At 45.3% G+C, this 17,550-nt stretch overlaps 1 long non-coding RNA gene across 1 annotated transcript in view; it reads right to left on the bottom strand.

Moving 5' to 3' along the window:
- LOC138250536 (uncharacterized) overlaps positions 1-17,550 on the bottom strand; it is a 192,062-nt gene that overhangs the window by 134,875 nt on the left and 39,637 nt on the right. The window contains exon 2 of the long non-coding RNA XR_011194978.1: positions 3,122-3,530. This is a non-coding gene — a long non-coding RNA (uncharacterized lncRNA). The remainder of the gene's footprint in view (positions 1-3,121; positions 3,531-17,550) is intronic.

Genomic DNA, 17,550 nt, shown 5'->3' with positions numbered 1-17,550 from the left:
TTCTGCTGCGGGCACTATGCCTACACACACAGGTGAGGTACAATTGGGGGAATGATGGGCCGAAGGAAGTTTGTGGCACCCCACATATTCTGAACTTTCTATCACAGAAGTGTGAGGAAAGTAAGTTTTTAGTCAAAGTTTGAGGTTTGCAAAGATAAAGGATTCTGGGTAACACAACCTAGTGAGTGCCACAGAAGTCACCTCATTCAGGATTCCTCTATTTGTCTAGTTTTTAACAATGTATACGTTTTCTAGGTTTCCGAGGGTGGTGACTAAGCCAGGGCCCAAAATCCACAGCTATGCACAGTGCAAAAAAAGGGTCAAGTTTCAGTAGAAAAATTTGATGTCCATGTTGCATTTTTGGGCCTTGTCCTGTTGCGGGCACTAAGCCAACCCCCACAAGTGAGGTACTATTTTTATCATAAGACTTAGGGGAATGCTGAGTGGGAAGAAGTTTATGGTTCCTCTAGATTCCAAAACTTTCCATCACAGAAATGTGAGGAAAATTTGTTTTTTAGTCAAAGTTTGAGGTTTGCAAAGGATTCTGTATAACACAATCTAATGAGAGCCATGCAAGTCATCCCATCCAGGATTCCTCTACGTGTCTAGTTTAAAAAAATGTATAGGTTTTATAGACGTCTCTAGGTGCCCACTGAGCAAAGGCCCAAAATCCACAGCTAGGCACATTACAAAAAAGGGCCACTTTTCAGTGGAAATATATGATGTGTGCATGTTGCGTTTTGGACCGTTTCCTGTTGTGGGTCTGTCAGGTGGAATTTGGTCTGGCTGAAGCCTTCACTCTGGCGATGCCTTTACTCTGGAGGAAGATCTTTGGCAATTTTTAGAAGGGTGGAGGTCCTTTGAGGTTTTGTAGAGTCCATCCGATATCCATGCAAGCCTTCAGGGGTGATTGTCGAGTCCGGGGTTCAGCAGGCAGGGTTTGGCACCTTTTTCTTTGTGCAGCAGGAATGCAGTTCTCGAGCCTTGGGTCTTCTTTGTGGCAGGCCTTCTTGTGTAACTGAATTCTAATCTGCAGGTCTGGGGATTCCAACTAAATACTGGATTTAGTGGGCGTTTAGGGGAGAACCTAGTAGTGATGAATGGGTCATCTACTTTAGGGTAGCTACACCCACTATGTGACCTCTTCCTGTGGGCAGAGGTCACTTTCCTATTACTGATAGGCTATTTTCCTACCATGCGAGATGGAGGAAAATGAAATGGAGAGGTCAGCTCACATTTAACACCTTAGTGGTGGTGAATGAAAGCAGGGGGTGGCAACTCCTCCCTTCCTTTGTGCATTACCTGCTGTTTCTCCCATCAAAAGTGGGGTTTGCAATGAGGGCAGTCATCTGCTTCTAGCATTAGGGCTCGAGATTGAGTTTGAAAGGTGGTAAGCCCTTTGAAGCTCACTGCAGGGTAGTGCACATTCCTGGGGGAGGAGGGGTAACACCGTTGCCCAGGAAGGGCTTTGTTTTCTGAACCTAGAGAGCAGAGCCTCTCATCCCAGGGCCCCAAAATCTTGTTTGGTGAAGGCAGGCTGCCTGTGACCAGCCAGCAACCATGCCAGGGTTAGATAACATTTGCAGGGGGCACCTCTAAGGTGGTCCTGGCTAAATTTTGCAATTAGTTCAATACTGGTAGCAGTTTGGATTTATTGTTCTGAGTTGCTTGATACCAAACAGCCCAGAGTTCAGAGTGGCCATCTTGTAGCTGTGAAGCCCGTACTGACCAGTGTCCAGCACATGCATTTAAATTGGCTGCTCTCTTCACCTGCTTTGTCCCAGGTATGGTAAGGTCACAGTAGAGTTATATTGCTTATGCATCTATGCCCACACATGCATTATAGTGCACCTTTCCTTAGGGCTGGAAGGCCTGCCATAGGGGTGGTTTAGCTATTTTGCATGCAGTGTGTAGTAAACAGGTCACACAAGGCTGTGTGCCATGTCTGTTTTGCATTTTAGGATTGCACCAGGACACTCCGCTGGCAAAGGCTGTACTGGGTGCACTTGGATGCACGGTCCTTGCGGGTGGCACAACCTGTACTGCTGCCCTCAGGGCCCTACCCTTAGTACCCCACACCCTGGGTACCTAAGTATCATTTACTAGGGAATTACGGTGGTAGCTAAAGGTGCTTCCAATTGTCCCAATGCATCACAACAGTTTTGGGAAAGAGATCTGGCCCGGGGAACCTGGTTAGCAGGGGCCCTGGGCACTAACAACTTTGAAACCACATCAAATACCAGGCAAAAAGTGGGGGGCTAACCATGTCAAAAGAGACACTTTCTCAGAGTGGGCCACTGGGATGTGAAGGCAAGCTGAAGAATTTACGTATGGGCTGGGATACCATGGGCGGAGCCCAGCGATGAAGACTTGCTAAATCATGTGAGCAGAGGAGCTGAAGAGATCATGGGGCTGAAGCAAACAGAGAAGCAAGAGAAGTGGCCTCGTCTGGAGAAGAGGATCAGAGCTTGCCAGCACCGTGGCTCAATGGGTCCCAATAACATGACCAGGACGGCGAGAAAACATGGCGGACAATGGTTACGATTGGGAGACAGCCACAGGAAGACATTGCGGCCTGGAGGCAACAGTGATGAAGTGAGTGTTGCAGTGGAACAGGTACTTTAATAAGATTTAACTGAGCTTCCAAGCCAGCTAATAGAAACTGTTGGAGGGTGAGGATGTGAGGTGGTTAGGCTCAGAAAATTACAGTAAGAGACAGAGGCAGCTCTAGCTGAGCCTATTGAGGAAAGCTTCCTCAATCTTTGGACAACAAGATCCAAGTGACTATGGGGCCACAGTAAATAGAGAAGATGTCCTGCAATCCTGTCTGAGGGGGATAGGAGGAGCTGTAATACAATGATGCTGTGGACATGGAGAATCCGATATGTGAAGAAACTAGCCCACTTAAAAAAGTGAATTGTAGAATTCCTCAGGTGCAATAACCTCAGATTTCTTGGATTTGTTGAAAAGTACACAGGTTTGGAGGGTTCAGAATTAATATCCTACCTCAAGGGAAAGTGTATATATTTGGTGAAAGGAGCCGGTGTTTAACCTTTGTCATTAACCACTACCATATCAATGTTCAATCAATCAATCAGTGTTTGTAAAGCACACTACTCACCCATGAGGATCTCAAGGAACTGGGGGGTTGGTCCTCTAAGCTTCAGCCGAAGAGACAGGTTTTAAGGTTCTCTCTGAACTGAGTTAGGGATGGTGACTGCCTGAGGTGGAGAGGCAGAGTGTTCCAGCTCTTTGCAGCAAAGTAGGCAAAGGATTTTCCTCTAGCTGAGGTCTTCTGTATGCAGGGTATAGGGGCAAGTGCCTGATGAGAGGAGCGGAGTGGTCTGGCGGGGGAGTAGAAGGTGATGCAGTGGTTGAGGTAGGTGGGTCCCAGGTCATGAAGGGCCTTTTATGCATGGAAGAGGAGTTTGAAATTGATCGTCTTCTCAACTGAAAGCCAGTGGAGATCTCTCAGATGCGGCAGGGGACATTCAGTATGAGTCTGGCGGAGGCGTTCTAGATGTGATATCCTATAAATATAATTTTAAAACATGATATACTATACATATTACCTTAAATAATTTTAAAAGTAACATTCATTGCAACATTTCTAAAAAAAAATTATGAGGTAATAGGTATTATTATTTTTTTAAACTTAGAAACTAAAATGGTACATAAGCAATTACAATAAAATAATTCTGAACACAGACAAGTATGTTTTCTTAAATCAATATTTCTAAATGTCCATTTTCTTTATACTAAATAATCTTCCTAATAATAGAAAACAGCCATCCTATTCACTCAAAAAATACAATTATCTGTAGATTTCAAAGAAATAATAATGAAACACAATATTTTTACAATTTTAATGTAAACATATTTTAATATATTAGAATAAATATTATTAATTTAAATAAATAACATGTAGAAAAAGTACTGTGTAAAGACATTAAAAAAATTTCTAAATCATTCTCCTAACAACTCCTTCAAACCATAAAATATATTTCAGAAATTTATTACTTAAAAAAGAAGTAAATATATGTTAGAAATGGGGTCTCTAGTTGGCAGAGGTATACACCAATGTCCAAATAGGGACCACAATCCTCGTCAGGATAAGTCACACACAATCCAAGTTATTTTGTGCCCACCCTCTGGTGGCTTGGCACTGAGCAGTCAAGCTTAACTTTGAACGCAATGTTTGCAGTATTTGTGCAATGAACCATGCGATAACACAGTAAAAACACGACAAAAATACACTACACAGGTTTAGAAAATATATGGTATTTATCTGGTTAAATTAAGGTCAAAACGATGAAGATTCAATAAGCACAAGTTGAAATATCACTTTTGCAAGACTAAAAAGAATCTTAGATCTTAAAAAATCAACAGTTGTCTCTTGCGTGTGCTAAGTACCTGGTTTGCATCAAAATTACACACATGGAGACCGCAGAGGAGGAGATGCATTGAAAAATAAGGAGTGCGTTGGATTTTCCAGTGTAGAACAGACAATGCGTTGTTTCATTCCACGCTGCAAGAGGCTTTGAGTAGATTTCCGGCATGCAGACTTCGGTCCTCACTGCGATGCAGGGGTTCTTTTAAAACCCAGGGATGAGGTGTGGAAAACCTGGGCATGCGGGTCAAAGTCACAGGCGTTGTGTCAATCTGGTAGGCGTTGTGTCAAATTTTCTGTCTCATGGCAGGCGCTGTCGATTCGTCACTCAGGAATTCAGGTTGCTTTATTCCGGCTCCGCTGTGTGTCGATCCGGCAGGGCTGTGCATCAAATTTCTGGTCACAATGCAGGTGCTGCATCGATCTTCACTCTGGAAAGTTGGCTGAGTCATTCCGGTTCGGCTGTGTGGTTATTTTCTTGTCCCAGGGCAGGTCATTTCTGGCAGGCCGTGCATCGATTTTAGGTGCACAAGGAATTTCTCTGAAGAGATGAAGTCTTTTTGGCCCAGAGACTTCAGAAAACAGGAGGCAAGCTCAATCCAAGCCCTTGGAGAGCAGTCCTCCCCACAAAGTCAGAGGCCAGCAAGGCAGCAGGGCAACAGCAAGGCAGCAGTCCTACCCAGAAAAGCAGTCCAGGTGAGTCCTTTGGGCAGCTGGGCAGTTCCTCTTGACAGGTTGCAGGATCTGACCCAGAACTGTCTAATCTGGTGGAGTTCAGAGACCCAGTTTATATACCTAAAAATGCCTTTGAAGAGTGGTTTTGAAGTGCACAGGGTCCCCTTTGAGTACAGGTCTGTCTGCCAGGATCCCAGTAGGGGGTGTGGCAGTCCATTGTGTGAGGGCAGGCCACTATCCTTTGAAATATGTACCAGGCCCTTCCACCCTTCCAGCCCAGGAAGCCACATTCAGTATGCATATGAGCGCAGGTGTGACTGAGTATCCTGTGTTTGTGGCTGTCTGGGTGAAATGCACAAGTAAGCTGTCAACTAGCCCAGCCCAGACGTTGATTAGAGACAGTCTGTAAGGCACAGATGGATTTTAAGTGCAGAGGAATGCTCACTTTCTAAAAGTGGCATTTCTGAAATAGTAATATAAAATCCAACTTCACCAATAAGCAGAATTTTCTATTACCATTCTGGCCATACCAAACATGACCTGTTTGCCCCTTTCTGATGAGAATCTACCACTCAAACAGTATATGAGGGTAGCCCTAATACTAGCCTATTAAAGGAGCAGGCCTCACAGTAACGGAAAATGAATTTAGGAGTTTTCTACTACCAGGACATATAAAACACACAGGTATATGTCCTGCCTTCTACCTAAATAGCACCCTGCCCTCTACCTACATGGCACCCTGCACTATGGGTTACCTACAGCCTACCTTAGAGGTGACTTATATGTAGATAAAGGGTAGTTTTAGGCTTGGCAAGCACTTGTAAATGCCAAGTCGAAGTGGCAGTGAGACTGCACACACAGGCCTTACAATGACAGGCCTGAGCCATGGTTAAGGGGCTACCTATGTGGGTGGCACAATCAGTGCTGCAGGCCCCTTAGTAGCATTTAATTTGCACTTGTAGTGCACTTTACTAGGGACTTACAAGTAAATTAAATATGCCAATTGGGTATGAGCCAATTTTATCATGTTTATGGGAGAGAGCATATGCACTTTAGAACTGGTTAAGAACTTCCGACCCATCTCCCTGCGCCCCTTCCCAGCAAAGGTGATTGAAAAAGTCATCAACACACAACTAACTCTCATCCTCCTGGACCTATCTGCCACCTTCGACACAGTCTGCCACCGCACCCTGAAATCACACCTCCACGAAACCGGAATTCAAGGTAAAGCCCTCGACTGGATCGTCTCATTCCTCTCCGGCAGAACCCAGAGAGTCCGCCTCCCCCCCTTCCGCTTCGAAGCCACCAACATCATCTGCGGCGTTCCCCAAGGCTCGTCCCTCAGCCCGACGCTGTTCAACATCTACATGGCCCCCCTCGCTCAAGTGGCCCGACAAAACAACCTCAACATTCTCACCTACGCCGACGACACCCAGCTCATCCTGTCACTCACCAAAGACCCCCACACCGCCAAAACCAACCTCCACGAGGGAATGAAGTCCATCGCCAAATGGATGAGAAACAGCCGTCTGAAACTGAACTCAGACAGACGGAGGTCCTCATCCTCGGACCCACCCCCTCCGCCTGGGATGACTCCTGGTGGCCCACCGCACTAGGAACTCCGCTGACACCGTCCAACCACGCTCGCAACCTGGGCTTCATCCTCGACTCTTCCCTCACCTTGTCTAAACAGGTCATCGCAGTCTCCTCCTCCTGCTACAACACACTATGCATGCTCCGCAGAATCTACAAGTGGATCCTGACAGAAACAAGAAGAACAGTGACACAGGCCCTCATCAGCAGCAGACTGGAGTACGGCAACACACTCTATACAGGCATCCCAGCAAAAGACCTGCTACGCCTCCAACGTATCCAAAACTTCTCCGCCCGGCTGATCCTCAACGTACCCTGCCACAGCCACATCTCCCACCACCTGAGAAACCTTCACTGGCTCCCCATGGGCAAAAGGATCACTTTCAAGCTTCTTACCCACGCTCACAAAGCACTCCACGACACCGGACCAGCCTACCTAAACAACAGACTCAGCTTCTACACCCCCACCCGTCAGCTCCGCTCCACTAACCTCGCCCTTGCCGTCGTACCCCGCATCTGAAGAAAGACCTCCGGCGGCAGATCCTTCTCATACCTCGCCGCCAAATCCTGGAACACCCTCCCCACCAACCTGCGACAGACTCAAGATCTACTCACCTTCAGAAGACTCCTCAAGACCTGGCTCTTCGACCAGTAAAACCAGCTCTCCCCCCCCCCCAGCGCCTTGAAACCCTCACGGGTACGTAGCGTGCTTTATAAATCCAATGATTGATTGATTGATTGATTGATTAGCAGTGGTAAAGTGTGCAGAGTCCTAAAACCAGCAACAACAGTGTCAGAAGAGTGGAGTAAGGCAGGCAAAAAGTTGGGAGATGACCACCCTAAGACTGTCAGGTCTAACAATATATCAATAAAATAATAAAGAATAAATCATTATAATACATTTAAAAAGGGAATATAACATTAATTATTTATATTAAAAAGCTTCAGCAACGCAATGCCAATCAAACCCCACAACTCAAAAAATATAACAGATATAAAGATGTTTTATATCAAAACAAAGCTTGAAAGGTATTTTTATATTAATTTATAACAAAAACAAACACAAACTAAACCAAATTAAACTAATATTAAGGACCACAATATTTTTATAAACAATATTTTATTCATCAACTTTGTTGTTAAGGATAATTATACACCTACCCTTCACATTCAAAATCCTTATATTACAGGTATTTTGACCTCAATTGTATGGTCTAACAATGTTCTGGAGTTGATTTTGAGGAATGAGACACTACCCATCACTAGACTGACTACGTACACACATGAGTAAATATTAAATAATTTACTTATACTTATTTCCCTTCCTTGCCTAATTTTTATAGTGGTGGTTAACATTATTGCTTAAATGACAAGATGATGCATCCTTCTTCAAACATCGGTGCTTCAGAATATTTTCTATACTTGTATACTTTCCAGGTTCCTTTTTACTGTCCTCATTTGCTCCTGCTGTTCTTTTTCTTCATTTTGCTTTTTTCAGCATTTTATTAGCTTTCTGCCCTCCCCTTTGTTTCTTGCCTTTGTTTTCTCCTTCTAGTTTTCCTAACACTAACACTTAAGCGTGAGCCACTGCTCAAACTCCTACTGCTCCTGTGTTCTCTGATCTCTCTCTTCCCTTCCCATATCCTGCTCACTTTCAGTTTCTTCAAAACATGTTAGCATCATCATTCTCTGTATTTATCTCTATACAATTCCTCAGGACTCTCCATCTATAACCCTTTATAATATATTTTCTTCTTTGTTATTCACCACTAACATCTCAATGTTCAAACAATCAAGGAGTGCTTGTAAAGTACACTGCTCACTCATGAGGGTATCTAGGCACTGGGGGGTTGGTCATCTGAGCATCAGTCGAAGAGCCAGGTCTCAAGGTTCTTCCTGAATTGCGGTAAGGATGCTGACTGTCTGAGGTGAAGAGGCAGGGTGTTCCACCTCTTTGCTGTGAAGTAGGAGAAGGATCTTCCTCCAGCCGAGGTCCTCTGTATGCAGGGTACGGTGGCAGGTGCCTGATGAGAGGAGCTGAGAGTTCTGGCGGGGGAGTAGAAGATAATGCGGTGGTTGAGGTAGGCGGGTCCCAGGTCATGTAATGCCGTATGTACGTGGGCAAGGAGTTTGACATTGATCCTCCTCTCAACGGGAAGCCATTTGAGAACTCTCAGATGTCCGCTCTGGGGACCATTCAGGATGAGCCTGACAGAGGCATTGTGGATGTGTTGTAGTTTTTACTAGTTCTTCTTTGTGTTCCGTGTAGAGAGCATTGCCATAGTCGTGTCAGCTGGTGACCAAGGCGTGGGTCATGGTCTTGCGAAAGTCATTTGGGATCCATCTGAAGATCTTTCAGAGGAGTTGAGGGTTTGGAAACAGACAGGGGTGACAGAGTTGACTTGTCAGGTCAAGGTAAGCGGTGATCCCAGGATGAAGCCGAGGTTGCATGCGTGGTTTGTAGGGGTTGGGGGGCTGCCTACTGTCTTGGGCTGCCAGGAGTCATCCCAGGCTGATTTGGAAGGACCCAGGATGAGGATCTCGGTCTTGTCAGAGTTGAGCTTGAGGCAGCTCTTCTTAATCCAGACGGCAACAGCTGTTTACTTTCATTGTTGTCACGTAATACAATTTACCCTTGACATCTATTTACCAGAAACCCTTTTCCTTTTTATCTCAATCACATTCTATTCCTGCTATTTCTTCGTCCCCATGTATTTTCCCTACTTTTCTTTATTGTTCTTTTGGCACTTGCTCTGTTTTTCAACAAAAAGGTTGTGTTGGAGGTTTATCATCACACAAGGAATTTTACCAACACCCTGACCTCCTCTGATAATTGAGGGAACGAGTGACAGATGGGAGTGTTTAGGTAGACCACCACTAATACCTCAACTTAGCTATAGCTATGTGTGAATGGGGTAGACTACATATGAGAAGCTTGTTCTTTGATAGGCTATCGTAGGGTACCACAGATCTAGCATACCACACCAATGAAGAGATGCAAATGAAAGTTTGCAGTAAACCTCAGCTGGTGCTCTTGTTATGTGTCAAACACAATTTTTTGAAGACTGAGGGCCTGAACGTGACTTCGGTGGTCTTCAGGCCGTCAAACTCACGGTCGGACCCCCACACTCCTAGTGATACGAACACTAGGTTACAATGCTGGTGAATGGACCGCCAGGACACCACTACCACCACCAGGATCATTGATCCAGATGGGGTGGCGACAGTCAAAGATGTGGTCACCCATGGCCGCACCACTGTGCTGATCACGATTGCACCACCATGGAAAGGCTGGCAGAAAGGCAGTGCTGTGGGCCACAGGGGTCCCTGCACTGCCCAAATCCATGCTGTTAGCAGTGCAGGCCTCCCCCTTCCAGCACCCTCTGAATGCGCACTGTCAATGCACATTCTGAGGGCGCTGGTGTGCCCTCAGATATTAGCAAGGAAGCCGAGGCCAATGCCGCCTCATTGTTTCCCACGGACTGACTGATGGAAATGCCGTTGTTGAACCTTCAAAGTGATGATCAGGTTCTGAGCCTCAAAAAGTGTAACATGGAAGGCCCTGTTCCATACAGTGGAAGGTCCCAAGTTATGAGTTTAAGGACAAAAGGAAGATCCACCCAATACAGAAGGATTTTTTTACGGTGATTCTACCTGAGAATTGTAGGTTTTAGAATCTCTAACATAACCAGGAATGTTTGTGTATATACAATTCCTTTTTACTAATCACTGCTTCTTCAATTCAACATGGCATCTTTAACCCAATGAACTACCACCTGGTTGGAGTCACTCTTTACATGCAATAAGTACATTGCAGGAATTATACAGTATGTATCATGTACTGTTAATTATGTTTTAGTTGTGGCTGCTTCTTTATTTCCTTTAGAAATATATAAGAAGAGATGCATAAGAAAATATGATAGCAATTTTAAGTTCATTAAAATCCAATGAACCCTTTTTCTTTTTATGCATTTCAACTGAGAGATATTTAATAGATAAACACTGAAAATCACTCCCGCTCTTGGAGAACTATTTTGTCACTATGCATAAATTCAACATGAACTTCTAAATTTCATGATCCTGAATTGGCAAGAAATATTTTTGAGGAAGTCCCAACTGCTCCGTACTTTCTATATGTTCATGGTTAGAGCCACTTTTGTAAATATATAGCTATAATGCGAGTTTCATGTTTTTTAGAGTCCTCTTCTCTACCAAAGTATGTTATTCAAGGCACTATGGCCGTCTTCTAAATTCAGAGTAAGTGCCATACTTAGAGTTTGGAGTCTGTAGACAGGCCATCAATCAACATCTGTTCAACCATTTACTGTCAGATAGGTCCATCTGTTCTAATTTAAGTATTGCAGTCTGACAAATGAAGATCAGGCATCTGTGCCCAATTTTTGCTTACTCTGCTGATGGTGGAGTATCCAAACAAAGTGGAGGAAGTGATGGAAAGTCAGTAATAAGTGCATTGGAGTAATTTGGTAATTCTGTGTTAATCTTGTGATGTGGAATTTCTGATATTAATGCCATAACGTCACATTGTGTAACTGATTCGCCTGTTTGGGGAAAATCGGGCTGCAAGAAGTACTGAAATAATGCAAAAGAGTGAGTGCTTATGTTCGTCTTTTGGGGAATACCATCAGATCGTTGAACTGTTGTTTCAACCATGAACTGACATAGTTTAACACAGAGTGTCACTGGTCTGCATTTCAAGTAAACGTTTTAGTCACGCAGAATCAAAAGCAACTTGAAAATTCATCTATGAATTGACATTTTACCCCAATGGACTGTTTGACTATTTGTTTAGCATAGAATGCACTGTTTATTTTATTTTATTTTTTAAATGGGAAGTAAGTGCTATTGAGACTGGGAGGCTACTGTAATACCATGGCAATGTTCACTTCCTGTCCTTAAGATTCCTTCTTCTTCTTTGTCCAGCGTTTGGTCACTTTGGATGTGGATTTTGAGGGAATGCATCTCTCTCTCTCTCTCCCTCTTTATCTGCAATCTCTGCTGTATCTACACCATTTGAATCTTATCCTTTTGGGGAAAATCAAGTAAGTTCAATGCACCACTTTGGAAAAAGTTTGTTTGCTTTTTGGAGGGTATGCACTAAATCAAATCACATCAAAAACATTTATAAAGCGCGCTACTCACCCGTGAGGGTCTCAAGGCGCGAGGGGGGGTTACTGCTGCTCGAAGAGCCAGGTTTTGAGCTGCCTCCGGAATGCGAGGTGGTCCTGGGTGGTCCTGAGGTTGTCGGGGAGGGAGTTCCACGTCTTGGCTGCCAGGTAGGAGAAGGATTTCCCACCTGCAGTGGTTCGGCGGATGCGAGGGACGGCGGCAAGTGCGAGGTTGGCGGAGCGAAGTTGACGAGTGGGTGTGTAGAAACTGAGGCGACGGTTGAGGTATTCGGGTCCCTTGTTGTGGAGTGCTTTGTGTGCGTGGGTGAGGAGCCGGAAGGTGATCTTTTTGTTGACGGGAAGCCAGTGCAGGTGTCTCAGGTGGGCGGAGATGTGGCTGTTGCGGGGTATGTCAAGGACGAGGCGGGCGGAGGTGTTTTGTATTCGCTGAAGACGTTTCAGGAGTTTAGCGGTGGTTCCTGCGTATAGGGTGTTTCCGTAGTCCAGGCGGCTTGTGACGAGGGCGTGGGTCACAGTATTTCTGGTCTTTGCGGGGATCCAGCGGAAGATCTTTCAGAGCATGCGGAGAGTGAGGAAGCAGGAAGATGATACGGCGTTGACTTGTTTGGTCATGGTGAGAAGTGGGTCCAGGATGAATCCGAGGTTGCGTGCGTGATCTGAGGGGGTTGGTGCGGTGCCAAGGGCCGTGGGCCACCAAGAGTCGTCCCAGGCGGACGGGGTGTTTCTGAGGATGAGGACTTCCATTTTGTCTGAGTTCAGTTTCAGACGGCTGAGTTTCATCCATTCATTCATCCATTCTGCGACTGGTATTTTTTTTTTTTAACGTTCTGTACCTTTGCTGGTGGGTGGCCTGGAGTTGGGCTGGAGTGGAGGGGGCATGTGAGATTAACCTTTTTAAGGGAAAATGCTTGCACTCTTTTGATGGTGGATGCCTATGGTTAAATATACCTTTTCTTATATGAGTTGTTTGAATTTTATACTGTTTTGTTTAGACATTGTTTTATTATTCGGGCCCGAGTCTGCCCTGCATTAGGCCTTCAGTTTATTTTAGATGTATTTTTCACATTCTTATTGCTGCTAAGCTATGTTCTGTATAAAAACTTTCAAGGAGTTGTGGATGGCTTTGAATTAAATGGAAAAAGTAGGTTATTTTGTTTTGTGTCTGCATGTGCCTGATTCTGGCTAGTGTTGGGGTTGCTCCTGACGTCCAGGCCCATATAGCCAGACATCTTCTTTTGTTATCAGCTACTTTCTTCTGACCTTTCTTTGTGAGTTTGTGTAAGTGTCACATGCTTGCTATTGTTGTTGGTTTATTTTTTTTAATGAATGTCATTTTCATTTTTAGCATTGCTGAATTCATGTTGAAGGGTAAAGGGCAGTTGCAAGTAAGGGACAGATACATTAGGTAGATAATATCTTTGCAATCCTTTCCCTCCAATGCTACAAGATGAGGAGGGTGCTCCAGACAGGACAAGGCAACTATCTAGTTTTTTATACATGCCTCTTCCTTTGCTGGCTCTACAGCTGTGACAATGTTGTGTAGCCAGTGTGTATAGTTGCCTTAGGCTGCCTAGTGTTCTTTGTTCTCCATACTTCTTTTTCAGTGGATATGCAGTGGTGACCATTTTGTGTAGTCAGTGTGCTTGCCATCATGTGTTTGTTCTCCATGCCTGCTTCTTTGGTGGCTACCACCATTTGGTGGAGCAAATTTGTGTGTGTTTTTGCTGGCCATTTTGTCTTTGTTCTCAATGACTCTTTCATTGCTGGCCACACATTGGCCATGATTTTGCTGACCGGGGAGCTTGGATGAAGGGGTAGGTCAGATTGACCACAGCACTCTTCAGCATCCACGCGATCCCCAAGGGGCCCATGTACCTGACCCAGGAGGATCTCCACATTCAGAAGTTTATGATTCCAACATCTCCACATTCAGAAGTTTATGATTCCACAGTGATGTCATACATAGGCAATAGGATAGGTAGAGTTGTGTTTTACTTCCTTAGTGAGGGTTAAGCACAACAAAAGGTCCTGAGGTATGGCCACCTGATCTGTGTGACTGTATTAGGTGAGAAACATGTTGACCATGACTAGCAGTTCTGTATTGTAGGGAATACCCACACACAGTCCATTAATATCTAAATATCTAATTAGAGTGGTAGACATATATTTAGTTGCTGATAGGGAACCAGATCATTGTTTTCTGTACTTCCCCTTTTATTGTTTTTAACCTTAGCAGGAGGGCCAGGGTGCATTAAAGATAGTTTTCTTGGGCACCTTTAGCCAATTTTAGCAGTTTTCCCAGCCCCTCTCACATCCACTCACTACCGGCATTCTTTCCTAAAAAGATCTCCAGCAAAGAGCCCTCTAGCAGGGCCTGTCAGACATCGCAGTGATAGACTGATGAGGAGCATGGCCCGATAATGAAGCATGTCACCCAATGGTGAGTGAGGGCTACTGTTTCTTAAAGACTTATGCATGTGGTGACTGAAAAGACCCATACCCTAATTGGTGGAATGGAGTCTGTTCCTTTGAAACAGTGCATTTTAATTCAGTTTTAGGTTCACAATTTTGCTGAGCCATTTAGTGTGTGTATGTTTCGTGCCCATTTTTTCTTTATTTTCATGCCTCCTTCTCCAGGGGCCATATGGTTGATGAGCTAGCTTCCACCAATTTGTGCAGCCACTGTTCAGCCAGTGTGTGCTTTTAATCCCTGTATTACACTTTTATAAGATATTTTCTAGTAAAGAGGCCTGTGACATTTTTCCTCATATATTTGTTTGTGCTTATGGCTGATTGTAGTACAGTATTTTTGTAGTGTTTTATTTCTTAAGGCTAACTATTTTTTCCTGCCTCCCCTCTTTTTCCCTGATACTGGATCCATGATACAAAAACTTCTGCCGTTTACTGAAACACATGTCTGAGTTTACAAGACTTGAATCAGTAAAGTGGGTGATCTAGAAGATGAACAACTGCAAATATGAGGGTGGGGCAGAAGTTCTGAAGTGCACCCTTCAACCTCTGCTGCTGTTGTTTCACAGTCCCTGCAGCAGCAGCCTGCACCACCACCAGTTACCTTCAAACCCACTTCAACAACCGCTTCAAGTTGACTGCCTATTTCTACAATGGGTTGGTTTCATTCAGCAGGTTCTAAGTCAAGTGCAGAGGCTCAGATATAGCAAGTGGCAGCACCCAAGACAATTTAGAAGACTAACTGGATGACCCAACAGAGTTGTAGCTTGATCGTGACCCCTCAATTTATTAGAATGGGAAGAGAGTACAACGGCCAGAGCTCAGCAGGCTTGCAATAAAATAACTTGCATGTCTGGCAGTTATTTTTTCTTTGGAGAGTGTTTTCAGTGCAGCTAGAGAAGTTATCACAGTCACAGGGCCTGATTCACAAGGGTAAAGTTAGACCAAAAGTCTACCTTTTATTACGTTTCGGTATTCACAAAGGTAAAGTTAGACCAAAAATCTAACTTAGACCAAAAGTCTAACTTTACTACTTTTCAGTATTCACAAAGGTAAAGTCAGACTAAGGGCCCAATTCACAAAGGTACATTTAGATCAAAAGTCTAACTTTAGTACTTTTTGATATTCACAAAGGTAAAGTTAGACTAAAAGTGTAACTTTAATACTTTTCGGTATTCACAAAGGTAAAGTTAGACTAAGGGGGTCATTCTGACCTTGGCGGTCTTTTCGCAAGACCGCTGAGTTACCGCCGCGGTGAAGACCGCCGACCGCGGCGGTATGCCGCTGTGCGCATTCTGACCGCTGGGAGCGTTCCGCCGGAAAACCGCCAGCAGCCACACTGGCGGTCGGCGGGAAAGTGGAGACTGGTCAACCTCCACCGCCACGCCAGCAGAACACCGCCCACAGAATTACGACCCACATTTCTGTGTGGCGGTCTTCTGTTGGCGGTCTTCTGTTGGCGGTCACCTCCCCATGGCTCCTGTCACCTCCCGGAGGACCAACGCACAAGGTAAGTTGATCGTCCGTGAGGGGAGGGGGTGGGGGGGTGTTGTGTGATGTGTGCGTGCATGGGGGTGTGCGTGTGAGTGTGTAGAGGGGGTGTGTGAGTGCGTGCATGCGGGCGGGGAGTGCTGCTGTGCCTATGGGCAATGTGTGTAGTTCGGCGGGTGCGCATGTCGGCATGTATGTGTGCGGGTATGTGTCCCCGTTGTGTATGTGTGTGTGTAGGGGGTGTGTATATGTGCATGTTGGGGGTGTGTGCATGTCGGGGTGCGTGTATGTGCATGTCGGGGTGGGGGTGGGGAGGGGGTTCGTACCACCTCTGGGGGGTGGCAGGGGGGTGGAGGGTGTGGGGGGAGGACTTGGGGGGGCAGTGGGGGGTGGGGGAGACCCCTATCAGTGCCAGGGAAGGAATTCCCTGGCCCCGATAGTGCCTACCGCCATGGTTCGCATGGCGGTTCCCGAACGCCAGAAACCGCGGCGGTAAGCAGGGTCATGATACCGTTGGCGGTCTTGGGTCGACCGCCGGACCGGAGTGCGCAGACTCCAGCCCGTCGGTCATGACCGCCGTGGCTGTCGGAGTGGGGAAGTGGCGGTCGGTCGCGGCGGTGACCGCCGCGGTCAGAATGCCATTTTTAATCCCGCCGGTCTGTTCGCGGTCCGACCGCCGCCTCTCCGCCGACCGCCAAGGTCAGAATGAGGGCCTAAATGTCTGACTTGACCCAAAAGTCTACCAAGGTGGCAGCAGATGGCATTAGGCCACAATAGCTGCTGCTAAATCAGACACTGCTATAGCGAATATTCTGAACCCATCCTGCACTACCACAGAATGTAGGGTTCACACACTCAAGTGAGTCTCCTAGAGATCATTCTGGGCCCTTTGGATATCATTCTGGACCCTCAAGAGATAGATTGGGAAATGAGAAGTTCGTAGAAAATATGACTCCTAAAAAAGTATAGCTATATCTTACTTATGGTGGGCAGTTGTCAAGAGTTTTAGTAAAATTCAGTTTTGTTTGCTTCCTTCTAAGCAGCATGATTTGTATTAATCCTTAAGTGATTACATGTATAACATTAATCACATGTATTTACAGCATATTGCACACCAATAGAACCTAAATCAAAGAAGTGTGTGTTATCTATTTTGGAAAGTGGTTTATTAATAGGTGCAGATAGGTACCTACAGCAAGTTATAACACCACAACCACAAATAAGGTCCAGTCAAAGTCTCAATAAATTAATCCTTGCTCAATGCTTGGTAGCTTGGCTGATGATCAGTCAGGCTTAACAAAGGAGACAGGTGTGTAAAGCATTCACAATTACCAGAACAGTAAATAAGCAAGACATAACACACAATACAAATCCAATACCAACATACCGGACATGTGAATTTAAAAATATTAAATGGCTTTATAGCACCAAAAAGTGAAAAGTGCCATCCGCTGCTAACTGGTCATACCAGGCCATGGCAAAGTAAAAATTTAAGGCTGACCGTGATAGAGCCCGGGTGGGCTACACCGAGCAGTAGGTCTCAGTCAAAATCTTACCTTCTCAGTTCACTTTTTTGGTCCTTTTTCTCTCGACATCGAGCGAAGCTCCTCGGCAGGCCTGATTGCTGTTCAATGATGGCAACTTGCTTCAGCATGAGGCCTCAGTGAAGTCCAGTAATGCTTGGTTCACGTCATCTGGAGCTTCAGCAGGGCAAACCTGAATTTGATGCTGGGTCACGGTTCAATATTGCTTGCTTGACTCTCGACAATGGGTGGTTAACTGATG

The sequence above is a fragment of the Pleurodeles waltl genome, chromosome 8 (genome assembly GCF_031143425.1).
Source record: "Pleurodeles waltl isolate 20211129_DDA chromosome 8, aPleWal1.hap1.20221129, whole genome shotgun sequence".
NCBI lineage: Eukaryota > Metazoa > Chordata > Amphibia > Caudata > Salamandridae > Pleurodeles > Pleurodeles waltl.
Note: the sequence above shows the minus strand (reverse complement) of the source record. Positions and strands in the feature narration are given on the sequence as shown.